The 15,679-nt window shown below is 37.8% G+C and overlaps 1 long non-coding RNA gene across 1 annotated transcript; it reads right to left on the bottom strand.

Annotated features, from left to right (window-relative positions):
- Positions 1-1,870: 1,870 nt before the first annotated feature.
- On the bottom strand, positions 1,871-15,264 carry LOC141728865 (uncharacterized). Its single transcript, XR_012580129.1, has 5 exons — positions 15,157-15,264; positions 8,720-8,840; positions 5,705-5,806; positions 3,629-3,718; positions 1,871-1,992 (listed from the first exon to the last, which is right to left on the bottom strand). It is a non-coding gene; the product is annotated as an uncharacterized LOC141728865 (long non-coding RNA).
- Positions 15,265-15,679: the final 415 nt, after the last annotated feature.

The following is a 15,679-nucleotide window of genomic DNA, read 5'->3' as shown; positions in this document are numbered from 1 at the left end:
TGAGTAAGAAGCACAACCCTTGAGAAAATAGGACCCTTTCACCTCTCTGCCTTCATTTGTCAACTCCAGGTTAGGGGTCCTTGCTACTCTTACACTGACTCTTTTCTCAATGAGTTTTTTAACACCTTTCCTAGCCTAGGAGATTCTCTCTTTTCTTCCACAGTGGAGGAAAATTGTTCAGAAAACACTGCAGAACAGGAAGATTTCAGCTGTCAAGTCTACAGATGGTAGGGATGCATTCAAGGTTTATAATATGCAGAATAGAGTTATTAGTGATCCTAAAAGTTAGAAATACACTAATTAAAACAGTAAATATACTAAATAAAATAGTAATATTGTTTTAACTACCAAAAGATTTTCCTCTCTTTGACTCGTTCATTACTGGTATTATTTGTCCCATGAAATTTCTGCTGCTTTTGTCATTTACACAAGTCCTGAGACAAAGAACTACGAACCTTCCAACAAATAAATAAATAAATTACTTCACCTCCTACCTGCTGGATTTATTTCTCCATAGATCACATTCATCTCTAATTCCTATAGTTTCCATTTCTACTTTAGACCACCCATATTCAACATAGCACTGGGTAACACACTGACCTTATGATATCTAATCCCTTAATCTGCTCATTTTGTTTATGAGGGTGCAAAAGACTGGAGTAGAATCTCCGGGCTTGCATGCTGTTGGTCCTGTCTGTGCAAGCTTGCTCTTATATGGTATTTTCCTGGTCCCACACATTACTCAGGTGCTAGCACAGAGCAACATCTCAGAGCTTCTACTCCTCATTGACCTGAGATCACAATCCCTTTTTTCCTCCCATGGTAAACTTGTCTCTTCCTCTACTACCTTTTATTCACTACAAGGCAGAAGATAGGTTTGTTCTGAAGAACATTTTAGTTCTTCAGACTTTCCCACAACTCAGATTATTACATGCCAAGATGTTTTTACAACATGAGGCAGCTCTACTTCTGCTGTGTGAAAACTCATTTTCTCACAAGTTATACACAAGACAACACTTTTTTAAAGGTTTCTGCTAGGAGAAGCAGCCATTTTTATCCCTGAACTCACCCTGGTGCCTTAGGTTGTATTGTCAATGTCTGAAGTGACCCCATCCTTCCAAGCCAAATGCAACCTCAGCAGCAGCTACCTAGCTGGGATACACACTTTGATAGGTCTCTCCAGCAGGCAGACAGCTCCTATCAGGGTCATCTGTACCCATCATCACATGTTACCACTATCCATGATTAAATGGCAATAGAGCATTCCTTTGTTATGCTTTCCCTGGCAATTCAGGGCTACAAATCTCATTTGTATAGTGATGCTCACCAGAAAGGTTCTGTATCTGTGAAGATACACGCAGCTGTGCCTACACACTACATGCTGGTGAGGAACTCTGCATGACTCTGCAGGTGCAAATACAAAGTAGATAGTGCATTAGTGTAACCCACCTGTCCCTTCTGCAGACAGGAACAAAAAAGAGAGTTTATATCAATACACATAAACTTGCAGAACGACTCATCACACACATAAGTCCCAACCCTATAGGTTAAACTTCCACAGCTATAAACACCATTATGCACCGCAGTTTCCTCATCCATATCCTACTATTCCTTCTCTAGTCAACCACTCCTTTCTTTTCTCTCTCTTTTCATTCAATCAGTGGTTTTTCCACTTTTCTCCAACCTCCTGTCTCCCCTCCATCTTGTGCTAAGTCCTGCGGTACAAGGACTCTCATTTTCTGGGATTAGGTTCATCCCAGAGAATTGCTTTTTTTTATCCTAAAAATGGTGTTTATCTTTTGTGTTACAGCTTTCTCCCCTTTTATTCCTCCCACTCCCCTCCTCTCCTCTTTAATAAGCACTTACCATTTCCTTCTAGGAAGTATTTTGTGTTGCCAATAAAGTCTGCCTTGTCTGTCTACAGCATTCTGCTCTTCTCCCTCAGGGAACTGACCATGCTTCCATCCCAAAAACTTCAACAAGGTGAAGATGCTTTTTTTTTTTTTTTTTTTCAGAAACAATGTAAAAAAACATGAATTAAGAAAATAAAGATTCCACTGGCACAGCATACACCACTTGGAAAATTCACAGTTACAAGATCCTGCTAATACAGGCTGGTCAGGTCTGTAGGTGTATGAGCAAGTCCTGCTGAGCCAGTCAACTGCTTGCTACTTTCAGTCTGTGGAATTGGGACTTAAACACAAGACAGTCTGTGCTGCTGGCCCCTGACCTCATAACGGTCTGAGGATACAGATGCTTTGGTCTGCAGCTGCACAGAAGTGTGAGCCAACAGACACTCAGTCTGGACAACTGGGAGGTTTGGACTTGAGCATGAACTTGGAAGCAAGGTAACATGACCTCAGAAGACACCTGAGGAGGGAAATTTCTTGCATGACTTCTGTGCTGCCACTCTCCTCAGCTAATTTGATGGGAGTGGGAGTGTAACTAATCCAACTGTGAAGTGGTAAGACTTCACAACTTTCGTATGTTTTCCCAAATACTGTAAAATAGATGAAAAGTCAAGCCAATACAAATGAATTATAGGATAGGTGAGCTTGATATTCCTGTTCAGTCAGAAAATTGTGTACCTGTCAAATGTTGACATGACAACCCTCATTTGTATATAAAAGCGAAATCATCTCTTAAGCTGATTAATTTCTGAAATAAATTAAGTCATTAGAAATCAAAAATATTGAACATATAAACAAAAGATGCAAAAAAAACCCCTTCTCAATATTTTGACTAGCCATCTTCATGTTTATCAAGTTTCTATTGAATGTAGAATTTTGGCTTAGAACATTTCCTGTATTAAAATTCTGTTATTGAGAAACTATGTAGTAGCCTTCGGCATCAGTGAGTAAAATTCATGCATGTTATAAGAAAAGGGCAGTTTGACTGATAAGAAGGAAAAATATTACTTATTCTATGTTAAGATTTATCAAGTGTTATTTGCTTTTTTGTTTTTCACTTCTACAACTTAGTCTATGTGATCTACAGCTGTATAATGTCTGCAAATGGATTGATGGTTTGTTAGTAATCCTCAATGGCTACAATATGCATGCAGCACTTCTGAAAGACCTCCACTGAAACAATCTCATTAAAATTCTTCTCTTACATTTGTCTAATTTTTATTAAACACATAAAAAGGACCTCTGTCATTCTCAATGCTCCTAGCTTTTATCTAAATAGCTGAGTACATTGTTCATGTTTTCTGTTTCCTTTGTACCTGGTAATCTGATTTTTAAAAATGCAGGATACTTTAATTAAAGAAACGTGTACATTTTTGCAAGGGAAGATAATAATAACTGCATTATAGTAGAAACTTGTTAATTTGCATTAATGATAGGGAGAGCTATGGTGAATTACAGAATTTTGCAAATTAGCATCAAAGTGAATAAATAATGAAAACCAGAGGGTAGTTAATCCACAAAAGTTTCATTAATTCCTTTTACGCGTTGTTATTTGGCTATAATTATCTGCATTTTTTTGTTTTCTTTTATTAAGAGCTAGTGGAATATCTGATGTGTTAGGATGCTAACAATTATTTCTGCTTCACCAAGTTTACAGTCAAGAGGACACCTGCAGAAAAACAACTGACAATTCTGGAAAACACACAGGTGAGTCTGACCTGTTATTCTTGCTCATCATCATCCATATCCATTGCTGAGGTCTTCCAGGAAAGAGCATGATAATGTTTGTATGCATACAGGAACACAACCTATGGAAAGAGAGTTGTTAAAGTAGACACTGGAAGAAATTGAAGGGTGTATTGGACTGTTCATACATAAGTGGAATGATTAGTGAGGTTTTGACATATGATGCAATTAAAAGAAACATATCACAGTGTAGTTTCCTTTAAATGTAAAATAATTCAAAGGTGAATATGAATGTACCTTTTAGACTTTTGCAAATAGGTCCTGATATCTTAAAAAACTGTAGCAGATTGTATTTTGACTCCCAAAGGAGATCTTTCGTGCTAGCTTTCTACAGAATCACAGAATGGGTAAGGCCACCCAGTCTGACCTCCCTGTTCAAGCAGAGTTATCCTAGAGCACATTGCTCAGGATTGTGTCCATATGGCATGTAATAGGTTAAACAATTCTGAGCTCAATATTGAACCTTGGGGAACACCACTAGTGACAAGCCTTCAACCTGTGCCACTGATAACAACCCTCTGAACTCTATCTATTCTCAATCCACCTCACTATCCACTCACCCAACTCACCCTCCCTGAGCTCACCTAGGAGGATTTTGAAAGCCTTTTTGAAGTCCAGCAAGCAACACTCACTGCTCTCCCCTCAAGTTTCCAGTCAGTTGTCCCATCATGGAAAGTAATCAGGCTGGTTAAGCAAGACTTCCCTTTGGTGAATGCATACTGACTGTTTCTTATCACCTTCTTGCCTTCTACATGATTAAAATGGCCTCCAGAACATGATGCTCCAGGTGAGGCTGACCTGTTCCTTCTCTCCCTTTTTGAAGACTAAGGTGGCATTTACTTCATTCCAGTCCCCAGGCCCCTCTCCTGACTGGCATGACCTTTCAAAGATAAGAGTGCCATAACAATGATGTGTGCCAGTTCCCTTGGCACCCTCTGGCAAATCCCACAAGTCCATGGACCTGTGGATATCAAATTTGACTAAATGGTCTCTAGCCTGAACCTCCTCAAACAATGGAAAGTCACCCTTCCTCCAGACCCTCTCCATGGTCTTCTGGGTCAGGGATCCCTGAGGGCTGGCCTTGTTGGTGAAGACTGAAAGAAAGAAGGTTTTCAGCATCTCAGCTTTATCTGAAACTTCTGCGGCAGAGTTAGTGGTGGGTCTACATTTTCCTTAGTATTCCTTTAGTAATTAATTTAAATTACATTGAAATTGAATTATATTCAATTAATGGAAAAATTCTTGTTGTCCTTGACATCTTTAGCCATATTTAGTTCCAAAGGGGCCTTGGAATTTCTCATTTCATTTCTGTATACTCTGATAACTTCCCTAAATTCATCCCAGGCACCCTGTCCCATACACCTTATGCATCTCCTTCTTATGTGTGAGTTTTCATAGGAGTTTCCTGTTCATCCATGCAGGTCTCCTGCCTCTTTTGCTAAATTTCTCATCCATTCTCTGGGGCACATTCCCATATGATTATTCCAAGAAGATTCCTGAAGAGGGCAAATTTAGCTGTCCTGAAGGTTACCCTGTCCTGAGTAACCTTTACATTGCTCAACTCCTTGCAGGTACTGAATTCCTTGATCTTGTGGTTGCTGTAGTCAAGGCTTCCCCCAGTGCTCACATCTCCAGACTTTCCTTGTTTGTCACCATAAGGTCCAGCAGCACACATCTTTCTGCGCTGGCTCCTGTGTTACCTATTATTGTCTTTTAAAGTACAAGAATTGTGGAGAGAAAAAAGTGACGGGATTTATTTTATTTTTTACCAGAAATGTAAAAATTAGGGCAGTAACACTACAACAAATTCTATATTATACTGCTTCAGTTACATTGGCACTGCACATTCAGTCCACTTGATTGTGTTTGCCCCAGAAATGATTGGTGCACTGTTGTCAGTGTGATGTGTCTAAGCTAGAAGTGATTGTGGTTTTTTCACTTTTGGTACAAATTTTGACCCAGATACTGTGCTGGGGCACAGCAGGTCACAGTAGTACAGATGGTGTTGGCTGCACTGTCACACAAATGGCTTTGTAAGCCGCCCTTACCTTGCTTTCAGCTTGCCAAATGTTCAGGCTACCTTCAGCCTCCAACCTCCAACTGTTCCATCAAACCTTCTTCTGCCTGACTATGGATTGTCAGGACAGAACCTAATTGAAAAAGAAGCAAGGAGAATGTGAGGAAGGCACAGGCACCTCTTCAGTTGAACCCCTGCTCTGCTAAATTACCTAGTTCCATGTTTGTTCCCAGGCAACCCCAGGTCAAGTACTTTGCATACACTTTAGATAAGACCCAGGCTCTCCTGAGCAAGCTATGTCCTTCTGAGAAAAAAATCACGGAATAGTTCTAGTGATAGCTCACTTGGGATTTCCATTCCCCTGTGTAGGGTGGATAAGAGCATTGGTAACACTGTTTCTATGGAAACATTTTACCTAGTTACTGCACAGCTACCAAGAGTTAGTTACCTCTGTAATTGATGTTGGGCTTTTTTGTCGGCTGTTCCAGAAAAACATGGCACGTGTTCATGATAAATGTCCTCAAGGTGTTCACGTCTGCATTATCTAAATGGTAGCTACTATTTCAGCCAATCTGATCACATTTGAATAAACTGCAGTGGTCACTGAAGTACAAACTTTTACTACAGTGCTGTTGGATACTTCACTGGTTGGCATCACACTGATTACTTCATGCAGCTATGAAAATCCACTCTGACAACTTTTAAGTGCTGATTGTAACACATTTCATTTGGATTTGGACGTCTGTCCTAATCTGGGAGGCCGATGAACTTTTCCAGCAATTCCGTGACCATATCCTCCCGCAAGTAGAGGTTCTGTTGATACAGTTATCCTTTGTTTGTTTAGATGGCAGTGTGTCTCTTATTTATTGCCATAAGTGGTGTGTATCAAAACTGCTAGTGGATGACTGATGAATCTGTGAGACTGTGTGTGCTCCTGCAGCTTCTGCTGTACCATCCCCTACTCAGAATGGTTCCACCCTGATCACTCTGATGCATGAATTCATACAAGCAACTGTGGAGCTGAAAAACAGGCTATTAAAATAAAAAACCAACAGTTTCACATCTAAGTAACTGCAATATTAATTCATTTATGACAGTATGGGCAGATAATATATCTGACTTCACAGTATGCTGGAACATTCTGGATTATTTGTCCAAGTCTGCAGCAGCTGCTGAGAAAAAGCACCTGTGAAGGAACAGTGCCTGCACTAATATTTGATTTATCTGAAAATGGATCACTTGAACAGCACAGATCATGAAAATGAGATAGCACAGAACTAAGTGCTTGGGAAGATGGGAAATAGGTGCAGTGCAGGAACAGATATTGGGTATACAGAGGGCTATTCAGGGTCCAGGTGTAGAGGAATGAAGGCAAAGCTTGATGGGATTTACTATAGTTGGATTTAGTTCAAGGTGCTCTCTCTCTCTGGTAAGATGTTAATTTCACAAAAGATTTCATGAATCTCAGTCTCCTGTTAAACAAAATAGCAGTCAGAAAATAGAGCAGATGCAGTAAACCATTAAAAACAGAGGCTCATTTGATATGGATTTTTCTTGCTACTTTAGTGTTCCACTTAATAAAAAACCTAATATGGAAAACACTATAAATATGTCACTCATCATAAAGCTGCTTTAAACAAGGAGAATGTAGTGACATAGCAGGATGAGTGTAGGCACTAAAATAACATACACGGTAATTCTGCTCTCTCACCCAAGAGCTGAAGAAAATGAAGTGATAGTAAGACTACAATGGCTGCAATAATTTTTATTTTATTCATGCTCCACTGAAGTTTGATGCACATGCTCCTGCCTGTACTACACATTTGTGTTAGATAACTGGCAGTATTTTAGTAATGGGAATAGATATGTGTGAATGCAGGATTAAAATTTCCTTTCTTCTCTCAATGCTATTTATATTTCAGACCTTCTCATGTCTACTCATGCCATAGCAAGATGTAGCTCTCATTTTAGTAATTGTGTTTTTCATTGTCATCTTACTTGTTTTCTCAGTGTACTTCCATAAGTTTTTGTCTTTGATATTTTATTTCAACATGTTTATCACAACAATTCATCTCAGTTCTTTTCAGTTGAATATCTGACATGGAGCTGTTGCCTCTCTTCACATCTTTTCACTTCAATCTTCCCTTTTTATTATTTGTTTATTCTGTATCTTATTTTTCTTTCCAGTTATTTTTCAGTCCCCTTTCCCTTTCTTCCTTCCACTCAGTTCTTTATCTGTACTTCTCCTTTTTCCTGCTGAATGCTCTTTTTCTCTCTTGACTCCTTTCTTTTCCCATTAGCTGCTCAGACAGACATTTCTCATTTGTGTTTTCTTCCCGCTCCATCATTTGTTTGATTTTATACCTATAGGAAGATCCTCAAGTGTACCAAAATGGAGGGGAACTCATAAGCAAATGGTGGAGAACTGGATAACTGCGAAAGGGGAAAAAGAGGAAAATTCCATTAAATAGGAAAGTATGGTGGTTTGCAGGCAAAGATGGTCCATTTGGTGGCTAAATGGCATTGCCTAACACATATAATTGAAATCACTGTATCTTTCTTTCTGAGAATGAGCTCTGGGTCTAACGTTAGCCCAGCTGGTGGGTTCATGGTGCTAATGACACCTGGGTGGTGGGGTTGATACCCTCATGGGCCATTCACTTTAGAGCTGGACTTGATCCATGTGGAGCTCTTCCAACTTAGAATTTACTGTGAAATCTCTGTGGTCAAGTGGATGGCTTTATCTGAGACAAGGGACACAAAGTTGCTCTTTCTGTAAGCTCCATGACAAAGTAGAGACATTTGTTTTTTTTTACTTCTTAAGCTGCCCTTAATACCTCTGAAATTTCTTCTTATATGCTTTCTTTTGTGCAGCTCAGTGTTGCGAACAAATGCAATATCTGTTGGTGTTTTGTCAAAATGTCATTCCAGAAACCACTTTGGTGGACAGCAAGGCTCTGCTAAACCTGATATATGGTATCATGCACGTTGTTTTATTAATAAACTTTTCTGAAAGATTTTCATAGAGCTGGCATGTAGTACCTACCATATAATAATGATGTCATACAACATGGCATTTCAGGAGCTGGTGCAACAGCTAAGTATGGCCCAATTAGTGCAATAACTGTGGAGCAGCAGAATCAATGTAGAAATCTCTGATGGAATTCCTGTGAGGGTAAGAAAGGGCAAGTACTCAGGCATAATGTATTGCTATTAATCATTAAACATTATGATGCTGGTGTAACATCTCCTCAAGTAGCCCTAGTACAACATATGCTGCAATAGTAGCAGATGTTACAAATTCTGAGGCCTTATATAATGTGAACTATCTCTACAAAAAATTACAAAATCACTTCCATGTGAAAAATATATCCATAGCTTAGCATTTTCTCTGCTCTTGTTAGGAAACTTTGAATACTAGTATTGTATTTTATTGGGGAGACAGTCAACAGTATTAGCCAAAACCAAAGTATATGTTTAAGGTTGAAAACAGATCTAATATGTCACATTGTGGAGGAAATACTTTCCTGTATGTATTAGTTTTACATTGTAGAGCAGTGTATTTAGGTGGGAGCAAGAGGCAGTATAGACAATGGGTAGAATGGAGGCTGCAATGATATTGAGAATACCTAGTACAGCATTCTCTTCACACCAGATGCTGAAATTGTACTTCTCTGGAAAAATACTGTTATTAACATTGTGTCTGAAAAGAGTGTGCTTAGCTTATATAAATGAAGTCTGGGTAATGCCTTTAAAGTCAGGTTTCCTTTACTGTATGACTTAGTCAGTGTCTAAGAAAAAAATGAATGAGAAGGTGTCAGCGTTTACATTGTGACTGTTTAGTTGTCTGAAGTTATATGCTTAATTTTTTTGTTTTAGATTGATTTTCATATTAAGATCCTGATGATGTAATTAGCTTTAGATACTTAAGGTGTTCATATTCTTTGTAAATTTTTTTAAATTATGGTCTAAAAAAAGGTCTGATAGGAGGGTAGGGGAAAGGATAGGAAAGGTTAAAAAAAAAATGACTGATAGGGGAAAACTATTTTGGAGAAATAAAAATCCACTGGATCATATCAGAGAAAACTGGTATGGCGACATTGCTTCTTTATATACACTATCCCTGATATATGTACTGGAATGTATTTGTTCAAGGTAAATATTTATATTTTGCGAATATGTTTGGAAAAAAATAGAAGGAGAATTACAAGCATGAAATTAGTTGGAAAGCCTCCCACCCCTTCCATTCTGTAGAGAATGTCAGAGTTTAGAACCTTAATATATTCAGTAAAATTCAAGTGATAAATGCATGAACTTGTTTTTTAATTTCTTCCCTCAAAGATAATAAATTTTATTTTGTCTGACTGTAGGATAAAATTGTCAAGATGAATAGTTGCCATGCAAAATATGTCTGTCCATACCCTGAGCAAAACATAAAAAAGAGTCTGACCATAATTTATAAACTTGCTCATGGCCAGTAAATTTCTGACACCAGAGAGCTTTTGAATGTAGTTTAAGAATGCAAAATGTAGATTTTTCTCCAGATGAAAGAAATTTAGACAAAAATTAGTTTTAAAAATTAAAGGAATTTAATCCTGTTTTCTTGCTAGGGCACAAAGATCACTTCTAGCTGACTTTACTACCATACATTGCAGTTATGTTTACCAGTAGTTCTGTCTGCTGAGATTTATTCATTCCCTGTATGTAAGTTTGATTAAGTAAGAGGTGTATGCCATTATGCTTATAGAAAAGCCATGGGTACTCTGAAGAATACAAGGTACTATGAGAGGAACCTTAAATTCACTGTCAGAATCATTTAAACTGGGAGTGAGAGCAGAGGCCCAGTTGCAGCAGACAGGAGTTCAGACAGAGATGCCTGGCCCTGCCCAAGGGCTCCGTTTTCCTTTGTAATCTCCAATGGAGAATTGAAAACCCTGTATGGGCAACAGACCAGCAGCAGAAAACTGCTTCTGACAATCTGGGATGCTCACTGCATGAGCATCAGGGCAGTGGATGTTATACTGAACTGAAGTGAGACTTTGAGCCACTATCTGACGAGACAGCTTTTATTTGGAATTTCCTCAGAAAATTGCTATTCATATCAAAAGAAATTTTCTCTTTATTTTTTTTTTGTTCTCCTTCTATTTAGGAGAATATATGTTTGGTGTTTATAGCACAGTGAATGATTTGACACAGACTGAATATTGCTGGAGAAGAAAGAAGTTTTAGGAAGTATGATAATGTGTTAGTGGTCTGAGCCACAGCTATAGTTATTTGCAAAAATTGGACTCTTTAACTAAATAATTGCATAAAAATAATTGTCCTGATTCTTCTTGCTACTATTATTAAGGACATACTGCTGAAAAGATAAAATATGTTTCCATTCAGCCATAACTCTGAAGAAAATTAAACATACACCCCAAAATGAAATATGTCTAAAAGGAGTAAGTGGGGGTAGGGGGAAGTAAATCAGAACTATTTAGGAAGTTTTCTAAGGATCCCCCTGAGTCACTGTTTTCTACCTTTGAACCAGATTTAGGATGAGATAATGTTTTGAAAAGATAAAAGTATTGTTTCAATATTGATAGGGGAAAAAATGCAAGATGAAAATATCAAAAGGTCAGTGTCTCTAACGTCACACCTGGATAGAATGTCTTGTTGGGTTGTGGAGAATTTCCTTTAAAGTGCTACAATGATGACAATAAATCATCAAGTAAATCTGTTCAAGTCTTGTTTATGGAATAATTGAACGTAAACTGACCTAAAAAGACATTGCATTGATAAAATATTTTCCTGAGAAATATGTGGCTCTGGAACTACGTGGTTCATTCATGTTTAAAAATAAGGTTACAAAATATCAGTGTGGTATGGACTAAATGAACTAAAGACAGGCTAAGTTACATGTGTACAAGACTATTGCTAATGGAAAACTTCTCGACCAAATAAACATTTTCTTCCTAATGGGTTAATGCAGGTTATTTGTCCTGGCCCACTGTCACTCATTCTCCTTATCAATGTCCTAGAGAAAAAGTGAAATATTTAAGACTGCCAAATCTGCCAGCTATGGGTTTTGAAAACAAAAGTGATCAAGGGCAGCTGTTGTAGCAAGAGATGTGCATTCAAACAATGCATATTTTAACGCACATATATTCAAAGTCTTTGATCTTAGTCCAAAGGAAACTCACTGCTCTAAAGCATACTTCTTTCCTTGCATGATTTTGTAAATATTCTTGAAAATTTGAGAATTTTCAAACCCTTTAGAAACATAAAATGAGTATACTCTTGTTCTGCATCCATTTCTCTTACCTTATTAAGTCATGAAAAGCATGCAGATTTCAAGCAATATCTTTTGAGTAGGACAAGATGAGTTGTTCTTACAGAAAGTTAGTAGGAAGCAAACAAGCCTTATGGATCTAGAGGGATTTTGTCATACTCATTAATCTTGATTTTCCCATCTAATTGCGCATGTCCTTTTTGCCCTTTTCTCCTGAAATGCAAGAATTCTTTGTGTCTGAAAGGGACCAGTTTCTGTCTGAATAAGTGTTTGAAAACCAGCTTCCACAAATCCATCACCTTCAAAAGAAGTGTTACAATTAAATTATAAAATGCTGAAATCGTGTTCTTCCCTGTGATAGAGACAGAAAAGAACAAGGCTCTGCCACCTGGGTCAAGAAACTTACTCCAAAAATTCATTTGGCACCTTCTATGATGTTTTGAACTTTCAGCTGTCAAAGACTTCCATAAGTTATTTTACAGCATCCTGAAGTGAAGAGAATTTTAGGGGTGAAAGCATTGTTTGTAATGTACTTAGCTAAGGAACATAGGCTGAATTTTATTAAGTAGTTTCTTTCTGCTAAAGAAATCAGTCAGTGTCTTCCCATATGATTCTGTAGAACTGAGATCCAACGAATAAAATATTCCACTTTATCATAAAATACGATGTTTATTAAATGCACCTTTAAAAAAATTACTGGATATATGCAGAGATTGCAGTATTATTAGGTAGGACTGGATTAATCTGCCTGGTTCTAGTAGAGTTTATTTGTAAAACATGACTTATTATGCTGTTGTAGGATGTGCTATACTGGCACTGCAGCCCACACTTTTATAGTGACGATTACAGCTTTCAGCAGTCAAGCGACAAACTCCATAAAAGTACTCTGAAATTGCATTTTTGAAATTCCATCCCTGCCTACAACTATAAACTCTGAGGAACTGAAATTTTAATAAAATAACTCAGGAGTATTTAATTTTCCTCTACCTTGGATCTGCTACCTTATTACACCTATTCTGTAAGCTATTAAATGTTCAGTCCTGTAAAGCCTGCACTTGGTGTTCAGAATGGGCAGAGATGCCAAGGTATGACTGAAAAAAGCGTGGAAAAGCAGAAGTGCAAAATGCTCTTGTGTTAGTTACTACTTCAAATGAGAATGCCCAATGCCACTCTCTGTATTCACAGTAACAGGAGGCAGAGATGAAGGAATAGAGTTGATTTAATTGTGCAGACATAAATAAAATTTTCAGGCCAGGAAAAAAGAAGCCATTGCATAAACACTAGACCATTTTCTAGTACATCCAGCCACCTAGAGAAGGAGCTCATCATCACATTATGACATGTAATCAATATCTTGCAAAAGTCAGAAATAAGATCATGAAAGAGCAATGTGTTGTGCCTACAAAGGTTGCATATATCCAGTTTGGTATTTAGGATATCAGACGTAGTGAAGGGAAAAAAAAAATATTTCTTATTCAGAAGTGTGCAACAGTGTGAGACAAAATAGGCATTTAACAGGCCTCTGTTTATGTTTTTATTGAGATGAATTTGGATGGGTTTGAAGATCTCTACTTTCTGCAATAATCACTCCAATGAAGTACTTAGAAAATCATGTTTTAGCAATATTTCTGTTATGACAGTAATTGGTAAAAAGAAGTAAAACTGGAGAACCCTTGTGGATATTGAGGGAGCAATATTTATTACATCTCAATAACATTTTCTAGAGTACTACTTGCACAACCCTGACCCTGTAAAAGGAGAGAGGATATTGAGCTCTCTTATACTGGGGAAAAAAATCCTAGTGATTATTTCTTTGTAGTAACTTTTGGAAGATTTATATAATTATAAGTTAAACTGGTAAAGAAATGTTGATGCAACAGGAAAATTACTGCATTATTCCATAGGATTGACATGATATAAACCTCATAAAATGAAGTAATTGTTCAGTGTAGTGGATCTTTTTTGCATTTGTCAATCCTTTACTTAATTATATTAATGTAACCTATCTGTATTCAATTCATCTGCTCTGGAGTATCAGGGATGCATTTGGAGGCATCCACTTTGTATCTCAATCTGTTGTTTTTGTTGTAAGTGCTGTCATTCAGCTGCAAGTCACCAACTGATAATTCCCCTGGGAGAGAATGTCTCCTGTTGCTCCACTCAGCCTCAGCAGTAAACAGGTGTGTGTGTGTGTGGGTGTGTGTGGGTGTGTGTGTGTACTGAAAACTCTGCCACAGTATACATATTTCCATCCAGTCTGGGATCTATTCAGAGATACGGCTGAACCAGATCTAAAATAAACACATAAGTGATATTAAAGCTGCCGTGTGAATTTGTGCATGTCATAGTATTCTGAAGGGTTTTGTATAAACAAAACAGTTGGAGGGGACAAAGAGTAGGTAAAATTCCTAAATCTCCATGGAATATACAGACTTCTACATACAAAGTTCCAACACATCTTTATTAAAGTAATTTAAATTTATGCTGGTGCTTGTTCTCCCAGCAACACATATTTCACTGACTGTTTTTGTCCAACTGAATTCTTTCTAATAACTTCCTTTTGACTACTGATATCACTAAGATATCAGTGTGCTGATATCTTTTAATACTGATATCACTAAGAATTTCAAAATCAGTTCCTGAAAACTGGAATCCTCCTGATAAGATGAAAATAAGATGAGATGAAAAAAGTGATAATCAAGATAGGAAGCTATGAAGTCAGCAAGCCTTTCTAAGAAGAAATCAAACCCTACAGTTACCAGTGTGGTGATCTGGTGGTGGTGGACAATACACTGATTTCATAACAGCTCTGCAATTGAAGCAGCATCAGTAGGGTTAGGTCCTGCTGTACTACACTGCACCCACACACCTCTGCTCTGCTTCCCACTCCACTGTGCCCCTGCCTGCCTCACAAATTACTCACCACAGTCTCAAGGAAAGGCTGTCCTAGGACAGCTTTGGTTTTGGAACAGAGGTGATGTGGCTTTGACAGAAGCTGTATATAATTTATTCCTAATTTGTTCTTGGTCTTGGATTTTAATGTATTTTGCGTTCAAATCTTGACTAGTAGATTTTGTAATTGCCTCTGAATTTCTATATGATAACAAAAGGCTTTGCAGAAGGAGCCTCTAATAGCAGTAATAAGAGACCTACAAAATGCTCACCAAGCTGAAACTGTCCTTTGCTGAAAAGGCTGGTAAAAGACTCACCTCCTTCATGCTTCCTGAACTTGGACAATGTCAGTGAGAGATGAGTGCTTCCACCGAAAGATGCTATTCCCAGGTGAATGACAGAGTTCTCTTCATCTCAAAACTGCAATGTATAAGCTAGGGGAGAAGGGGAAAGAACAATCTGCATAGTTCTCCTGAATCAAAATCTACAAAATCTGAAAATCTATGCCTTCCAATGTTTGGCAGAAGGGAGGTAGCACATTAATCTTTGTCTTCTTGCATAATACCTTTAAAATCTGTAAATACAACCTGCCTTGCCGTTCCCTAAACATTTGTGTTTATTTTATAGGTGTGACCACTGAATGTGATTTACAGTTTGAAAGTCATTAGTGTTTTATCTTAATTTTAAAGAAAAGTATCAAAAGGAAATTAAAGCCCTGTACTGAAGAGCAGAAGGCATCCACAATTTTGTGAGAATGGCATGCTGATAGTGAGAGCATATAATTTTATGTTTCCCTCATGTGGAGTCTTACCTAGTGCCAGTAACAGTTTAATATTGGAT

The sequence above is a fragment of the Zonotrichia albicollis genome, chromosome 4 (genome assembly GCF_047830755.1).
Source record: "Zonotrichia albicollis isolate bZonAlb1 chromosome 4, bZonAlb1.hap1, whole genome shotgun sequence".
Classification (NCBI taxonomy): domain Eukaryota; kingdom Metazoa; phylum Chordata; class Aves; order Passeriformes; family Passerellidae; genus Zonotrichia; species Zonotrichia albicollis.
Note: the sequence above shows the minus strand (reverse complement) of the source record. Positions and strands in the feature narration are given on the sequence as shown.